Genomic DNA, 8,995 nt, shown 5'->3' with positions numbered 1-8,995 from the left:
CCCCTTTAAAATCTGTTTTGAGCAAACTTACTAGTAGAGAACAGAGTTTTTCACGTTTTTATTCATTAATTTTCATTAAACATGTGACTAAAGGGAAGTAATCATCGTAACAAGTCTCATTTAAATGAAAAATTGGTTATTTCCCTTGTTAGAAGAAACCTGTATTGGTTAATGGTTATTAATATTATGGGTTGGGATTTTGTGCTAATTAACGAAAATTGCTAGATCTAATTGATAATACAGTGGAATCCTGTAATAACGAGAGGGAGGGGACCGGTGCGAAAATTCCGTTATAGCAGGATTCTCGTTACAAGGGATCCAGTAATAAATTCAAGGGAAATAGTAAAGTAGGCCTAATCTATGATTTGGCGTTCTGTTTATTCTTTTTTGTATTTCCCCTCATGATGATTTGTTCAACATGATCTCAAGGTCTTACTTGATCAAAAATTGAATCAGGTTTCTTTCTCTAGCACTAGCAATGTTGACAAATCGGCCTTGCGATCAGAAAGAAGGGCTCTGGCTCTAGGATAACTCGCCGGCAGTGTTGTCCCCCACCCCACCCCACCCTGTGGCGCGTTGCGTCTGCTCGCGCACGTCATACATTCACTCCATCCATCTATCACAGCATTGTGACCTCTCCATTCCGCACCAGAGAAGTGAGAGGCACGGTATGCCTAGATAATCTAGACTGGGCTGGCCTATCATCACTAGGTAGCGTAAACACGGCCTCGCGGGCACTCGCAGCCTTCCGACCGCGTGGTATCGGTAAAATCGGGGTTTCTTTGCTCTTTCGCTGTAAAACACCAAATGCCGTACACCTTGTAAAAGTTCAGCTTTTCCTCGTTACAATGGTGTAAGTTGTTTATATGTCCGATCATTAGGAGCTGGAGAATCGCCGACGGAAGCGAAGCCCCTCGCGGTCGGAATGCGAGGTCGGCCGGTTGAAAAATTGACACGCGTGCATTCAAATGCTTCGCGGAACGAGGGATGATTAAATACCGTCTTTTCATTGGCGGAGAACTACAGAGCTTTAAACGGGCTTTCCCGTGATATAAGTTAAGCCTTTGGCGTCTTTAAAGAAAGCTTTTAAAAATACGGTCAAAATGTTTAAAGATCCCTTTTTACACAAAATATGTATAATACCGACTTATAACTGAATTCAATTAAAAGATCAGTTCATTTTCTATTAGAATAAAGTTATTAACTTGGAATTATTCTTCATCAATCCTTCCGCGAGACTCGGAAAGCATGTGACCCCGCACGCGGGGTACACTACAGTATAGAGCCGACTCGCTCGCCGCGGGGGCCAGTGCGACGCCGGGTCAACGCTCGGTGTTTTTGTCGAAATAACGACAGATCATCGTGTTTGAGGCGATAAAATACTGATTTGTAAAGATCTCACAGTCTTGAAAAAAATTAGGCTCCATATATTTGTTATAGTGATTGTGCTCTGTTAATGTGGATATGTTTAGTGCACTTGGTACTTTTGTTATTGTCTGTCAAACATGGGGTTGCAGCCAGTGACTGACTTTAACAAATTTGATCAAATTTTAAACAACTACAATTTTCTTAAAAATTGACGGAGAGGTTAAAGAATGGTACCAAAACGCTCAGTGGATATAGGCCTTTCAAATGGAACAGATAAATTTGGCATACAGTTAGTTTGAAAAATTTAGTTTCTGGTACCTACTATCACGCCATGCGTTCTGCTTGTGTCTGCGCATGCCACACCCTCTCCACTCATTCGCTCCGGCCTTCATACTTCATTGCTGGTTCGCGTGGGCTCTCCCATTCCTTGTTTCGCTGGATCACCGACAACTTTCTCAACTGGCAAGGTTTTATAATAATGTTTAATTTGTCTGTGCCTGAGCACAGCAGCAGCAATATTCCGTTATAAACAACTTGCGTGACGGTCTGATTGCGCAATAGCAGTATTTTATTTACAAAGATAAAGAAGGGAAAAAACGGGGTATTAGAATAGTGTCTTTATAGCAGACTTCTCGTTGTTTCAGGACTCGTTATAAGTGGACTCCACTGTAACTTAAAACAATACAGTTGTCATGAATAGTGAAGAAAAGTAGGGGGGGGGGGGGGGGGGGGGGATAAGATAAAGAGGCAGACTATAATTCGTCAAAAAAATTGCAAGTGCAAGTGAAGATCATAAAATGATTTTATTACTTTCTAGTCATCTTTCCGCAGTTTATTAAATGCTCCATTGGTCCTACTACTATTTTTGCAAAGAACATTTTGCTTGACTTTATAAACATTTTTATGTACTTGAAAGCAGAAAATATAGTTTCACACAAATGTATGCACAATACTTTGAAAAAGAAGAATAAGGTAGCTTGTAAAGGCCATATGTGGCCTAAATAAGGTTGGGGGGGGGGGGGTTAGCTTAGGCCATATGTGGCCTAAATAAGGTCACCCTTCGATTTAATCCCGTCTTATGCGGACTTGTAGGCCCTACCCACCCAGCTTGTCGTGGAAGTTTAGATGGACAGTTCAGAATGCGAGTGCCATATTTTGGGGGAAAAACAGACATTGACGAGTTCACACCTCCGTGTGATCACATCTGGGGCAAACATTGAACCGTTCCATCGGGATTAACAACCAGATCTGATCACATTCACGAGAGGGGGTTTTCTGTGACGCAACAGGCAGTTCAATGATTGCAAACTTTCACGGCATTCCTGCCCAGGTTCCTGCCCAGGTTTTTGTTCTGTAAAATATGATCAGCAAAGCAGGATTTTAGCCGAATGTGATCATTCTGAGCAGGATCTTAGGGGTGACTTTAGTTAGTGTACATGTAGTAAAAATTTTATTTTTTTTAAACGGCGGGATCTTAAGCAAACTGGGACCGTAAGCGGTGGGCTCTTAGATGGAAACTTACTGTTTTCCATTTTATCCTATTTTTATTCAGCACCCATCGACATAACTTAGGCCCATTCCATGTTAGGTGTTTACATCTGAGTTCTACGTTCACATCTCTCAAATGCACAGAGAAGAATCTGGGTGCCAGTAATGAAAGCATTGTTTCTTGAGAAAAACATCATAAAGTCAGTTGCTTTTTATTGGGTAAGTGTTTTACGGCGCTCGCAACTGCATAAGGTCATATGAGCGCGCAGGACACATCAAACATTTTTCAGTTGGTAGGAAAATTTGAATTTTGCCCGGAGGCGGCCGAACCCTACTTTTATCGATTTTATACCACCAAGGGAGCTTTAACGAGCGCAACTTGTACATGTACACGGGACCTTCAAGATTTTTCACCCTTGTCCAAGAAGGCTAGGTGTAGATCTTTCCTACCAGAAGATCACGGGTGCGGCTGAAAGACACTAGTAACTTACACATGAATTCGACCCCAATCTACAAGATTCAGAGACCTTTCTTTCTTTTCTTTTTTTTTAACAATAACTGATATGAACTGAGTTATTTCCTATCGACAACTCAGGGGGAATTCCGTAACAAGCGACCACTACGAAATAGAGTATAATACTAGGGAGTGCTTATTTAGGCCACATATGGCCTAAATAATGTAAGGGAGGGGGGTTTAGCTTATTTAGGCCACAGTGGACTGTGGCCTAAATAAGGTAAGGGAGGGGGGTTTAGCTTATTCAGGCCACAGTGGACTGTGGCCTAAATAAGGTAAGGGAGGGGGGTTTAGCTTATTTAGGCCACACATGCTCAAACTACCCTTTTCAGGCAACTGAGTTCGTTCCACTTTCATAGTGGTGCACTTTTCTCATTTAGTCCGGTTTTGTCTCAGTGTACAACTTATAAATCATAACCATAATGAATATTGTAAAGAACAAAGCACAATACGCAAAATTTTGCTCAATCCCAATGGTTTGAATGAGGGCCAGATTTTTCCTTCATGGAGGGGCAAAAGCAGAAGGTTAGAGGTGTTACAAGAGAGTAACAAACATAAAAAAGAAGAAAGGAAGATAAGGACGACAGATGTTTGATAGGAAAGAAGGAGCAAACCACACCAGAGCACCCGCCAACCGCCCACTCGCTCGTTAAGTCCTTCCTACACCTCAACACTTTCATGGAAAGTACCGTATTACACAGATAGCCCAAATTCACCGGGACCGGCTTCAGTAGTTCGAGGGATCCGTAGTTCGAGGGATGTCTTATAAAGATAAAGAAGAAAAACAGTTCAACGGATGCATGATTCCGAGTCTTCTGTGTTCAACCTGCCTGTGTTATACAGTATTTCATTTTTAATTGTGAAATTGTTTGGGGGTATATTTATCTATTATATTATATTATATTAAGTTACATGTGTTACAAAGTTACGGTTATAGTTATAACATAGACATAAATATGGGTCAATCCACCAATGTGTGGGATAAAATCTAAGATAAGCATCCATTTTTTAAAAGAAGATGCCAGAAACTTGCCTTTTATGTGAGGTATTTCTCATACTATGAAGGGTCATTCCCAGAAAAAATTGGAGCAGTGGCTATTGTGGTTTTTCATATATATTCCAGTTTGTGTGTCATATATACAATGTATATATCACTTTCGGTCTTAAATGTAACAAAACACAATACATACATTAAACACAAGACAAAATAAAAGAAATCTGCAAATATTTTTCATGAAACCATTTAATTATTCCAATTGACAAACACATGCCAAAACTTCAATATTAAAATATTATTGCAAGTGACACATATACAATACAACTGCTACAAGGTCTTGATTAACAGACACTGAGAAGTTTTAATAGCATAAATCAACAAGGATTTTGTAGGTTCTACCAATATTGTTATTCAGTACAAAATGACCAAACCATAAATTTTTTAAAAATCGAAAAGAAAAGAGAAAATAAATGCAGGAAAAGGTAACAAAATGGGATTTCAGTCTTATTTGTTACCAGACAAAAAAAAATTTGCAAGTTGTTGTAAACAGGTAAAACAAAAAGCACTAGGAACACCAACACTAAGATGTATTCAAACTATCTATAGAAAGTCAATGAGCACTATTCATGGGAACAGAGGTTACAGATAAAGAGGAAAAAGAAAAAGAACCTGTTACAGGACATTATGAACGATACGAAATGAAAGAAGAGACGAACTGTTGGCGAGTTTAGTAGTAGTAGTATAGGGTTTTACGGCGCTCGCAACTGCATTAGGTCATATGAGCGCTTTGGCGAGTTTAAGTGAAATATAATAATAATAAATAATAATAGATAGCATTTGTATAGCGCAAATCCCTGCTTAACAGCAAGCTCTATGCGCTTCACAATCTATACTATTACCCCAGCAGACCTGAGAGCATTCTGAAACAACCTCAAACTCAACTTCCTGGAAAGCATACAGTGCAAGCAGCCATTTATAGGCGCTAAAACACTAACATACTGACAAAATCTTTTGCTGTCTATGGCCGGGTACCCATTCCCACCTGGGTGAAAAGAGGAAAATTCATGTAAAGTACCTTTCCCAAGGACACAACGTCGGGCCCGCAGCTCAAACCCCCGAACCCGCAACCTCACAATTACAAGTACAAGTCCGGTAGCCTAACCACTAGGCCAAATATACCTCAAATTGTGAAACTTAATGCTTAGAATTACATTTTTAAAGTCCTTTCTACAGACAATTTGCATTTTAAAGTGAATGTGATGTTCATGATCTTCAGGTCATCCAATGGCAGATGTAAAATTTAAGATTTGAACATGAGTAAACCTCAGTTAATTCTTTACAAATTACTTATTTATAGCTAGCTCTCTAGGAAGAATGTAGGCCTACAATAAATCTGTTCTAGATTGCTCCATTGGCTACCGCTGATCCAAGCCACAGTCTCACATACTCACAATAAGAGATAAGAAATTCATTCATAGTCCATAAAAGGACATTGTTAAGAGTTTTTTTTTAATGTAAGCGGCGCATCGTTAACAAACACACACACAAAATAATGTCATAGGCAACTCCATTTCCATGTATCACTATTTCTTTTAAGACAATAATAATTTTGAAGATGTTGGCAAAATAGGCATAGAGTAAGTCCACCAAGTCAAACCAACCAAAGCGACACCTAGCAGGGACCCTGGCTGATTGAGAAAATCCTGTTTCAAACACATTTTGCGCATGGATTCAAAGTTCTTCAGGTTAATCTAAAAACTAAGACATTCAACATTAAAAAGGATAAAGAGTTGTAAGTAATAATTATTAATAGATCTAACCATACAGAGAGAGCTCAATCACAAAACGGAATCTGAAAAGTGACTGACAATGGAAAACAATTATTTTACCCCTTAAAACTCTACACCGCTGGTAACTGCTGGTCAACTTTATTGTTTAATTCCCAGGGCTACAGTGCTAGAAACTTGGAGTGTAACTCCACATGTCTCTGCCGCCAGCAGAAAGTATCGATAATGTCATGAGAGCAGCTCTATACCAAAAGTTTGGAATATATTTGCAAGTTGCTGTTTTTTAAAACGAGATACTTTTCACTGCCAGGCCCATCAGGTGGCAATACATTCGACATATTTGATCCTGAACCAGATCCAGATGATGATTCCCAGCAGGACATATCGATAGATATGACTGACTGTTGAAGACGATAGCAATGTTTCGCATACCATTGATGATGATTGTGACGATAGAGGAAATGACAAGGGATCACAAATGATAGAGCTACCAGAGGCTAGATCTACAGCTGGGTCTAATGATGCTTTGACCGTAGTGGAGTCGGGGTTCACACACAAGACTTAACTCATAGAGTTGGTCCAAAAATCTAGTGTTTTAATCTTTTGTCCCCTTTTGTCCAGACTGTGCATTCATAATATACATAACATATTCAAATTTCAGTAAAATCTGACAACCATTAAAGACACAGTAAATAAAACAATGAAACAATCTAATTTTTCCTATTGTCTCTTTGTAATTCAGGATACTCAGAGTTGTAAGGGTTAACTCATACAGTGCTACAGACGAGAATACTCGCGAAACTTGAGCCTCACCCGCACACTAGCGAAGATATTTTCCCATTCTGCCTCAATATCTTTACAGAAAAAATTACTCTATCTAATCCATACCAAGTTATTTGAACTAATCACGAAGCATTATTATAAGAAAGGTCAAGGAGACATTTTTTCCTGCTCAAATAGCCATTGAGCCGGCTAGTTTTGATTGATTTTCCTGGGAAGACCTAATTTCATGTTCCCTTATATCCGTATAACAAAATTGCCCAGTATATGAGGGGAGTTCACTGCTGGGGCGCTCAGCACTGAATGAATTAGTCAGGGATGCCAAATGATTTTTGAAAAAAACCCTGAAAATGAGCGGAGCATCACATCTCACCTAAACCGAACCTTGTAAAATCTTTCAATGAGCAAACAAAAACATTTCTCTTACCATTGCCCTTTCCTTTGTAAGAGTAGGAAAAAGCAGGAAAAAGCCGGAAAAACTGGAGAGTTGGCATCCCTGGTAAGTAAAGCCATTACAGCTTCGTTTTGTTTTAGTAAGAGTTTTACGGCACTTGAAACACAATAAGGTCATATAAGTGCCGAAGATTCGAGGTGTTACAAGAGAGTAACAAACATAAAAAAAGGAGAAGAGATAAAGACGATAGTTGTTTCATAGGAAAGAAGGAGCAAACCACACCAGAGCACCCGCCAACCACCCACATTGCAGCTTCAGATAAAAACATCCTCTCCCTGCTCTCCATGGTAGGTGGTTCAACAGGAGGGAGAGCACAGATGGGTAGAATCTACCGTAAAGGTGTGGACAGTTGATATCAAACAGGATAGACCATAGAAACCTTAAATGTAAAGGTGTGGATGGTCGATATCAAACAGGACAGACCATAGATACCTTAAATGTAAAGGTGTGGACGGTCGATATCAAACAGGACAGACCAAAGATACCTTAAATGTAAAGGTGTGGATGGTCGATATCAAACAGGACAGACCATAAATACCTTAAATGTAAAGGTGTGGATGGTCGATATCAAACAGGACAGACCATAGATACCTTAAATGTAAAGGTGTGGATGGTCGATATCAAACAGGACAGACCATAGATACCTTAAATGTAAAGGTGTGGATGGTCGATATCAAACAGGACAGACCATAGATACCTTAAATGTAAAGGTGAGGATGGTAGATATCAAACAGGATAGACCATAGATACCTTAAATGGTCGCTTTTGAGTATAAGCGGGCTAACCCAGATTTTGGAAGCTTTTCAGAAATCTTGACGTACCCGGTGCACCATTAGTGGGCAGCGCCCTACCTATCTAGGAGAAGTTTGGTTTCTTTGGTGTGTATATTTGTTTGGTTATAGAGAAAACTCTCCTTGTCTTTTAAAGAAACTGAACAAGGGTCCAAAAACTTTACCTTCCATTTTCTCAAAACAGCATTTTTTGGGATAGCTCACTTGTGCTTAAAAGCGACCAAATATAATACAAGACACAGAACAACTAACACGCCATGTTGATTAGCCGCCGCAAACCCAGTGCAGTTTCCTTTAATGAAGAGCTCTCCTCAAGGATGAACAGTAGAGCTGTTTCCCTTGTTGGGCACACAACATCATATTATGGTAAAAAATATAAATGTTCCATGCTCCCAACCAATGTCCTCTGTCAGCGGCCGTGGGAAGTGGCTTCCACTGCAACGGCAAAACCTCACACGCTGCACTCATCTGCTTCTGGGGCTAGAACCTGAATGGGAGCAAACAATTCAAGGAAAACTGAAAGCGCTGGATGGGTGATTTCTTTGCACATACAGTATAACAAGGATAGCTCAAATTCGTCGGGACCAGCTTCGGTAGTTCGAGGGATCCATAGTTCGAAGCATATCTTACAAAGATAAAGAAGAAGAAAAAACCCCAGCAGGACCACAGGCACACTTCGACGGATGCATGATTTTGAGTGTTCTGTGTTTGACCTATCTGTGTTATACTGTAGTTGACAAAGAGGAGAGAACATGGAGAATAAAATAGGATTGAGACTGAAGGTAAAACAATAAAACATCAGTGGGATTGGGGGGG

General features: G+C 39.8%; 1 protein-coding gene and 1 long non-coding RNA gene across 2 annotated transcripts in view; both read right to left on the bottom strand.

The window, feature by feature from the left end:
* Positions 1-8,995, bottom strand: part of LOC101863701 (zinc finger protein 493) — a 25,075-nt gene that overhangs the window by 4,616 nt on the left and 11,464 nt on the right. The gene's annotated exons all lie outside the window — the stretch shown is intronic.
* LOC101863549 overlaps positions 8,356-8,995 on the bottom strand; it is a 2,681-nt gene continuing 2,041 nt past the window's right edge. The window contains exon 3 of the long non-coding RNA XR_221075.3: positions 8,356-8,666. This is a non-coding gene — a long non-coding RNA (uncharacterized LOC101863549). The remainder of the gene's footprint in view (positions 8,667-8,995) is intronic.

Source organism: Aplysia californica, unplaced genomic scaffold (genome assembly GCF_000002075.1).
Source record: "Aplysia californica isolate F4 #8 unplaced genomic scaffold, AplCal3.0 scaffold00911, whole genome shotgun sequence".
NCBI lineage: Eukaryota > Metazoa > Mollusca > Gastropoda > Aplysiida > Aplysiidae > Aplysia > Aplysia californica.
This window is presented reverse-complemented; position numbering and strand designations above follow the sequence as displayed.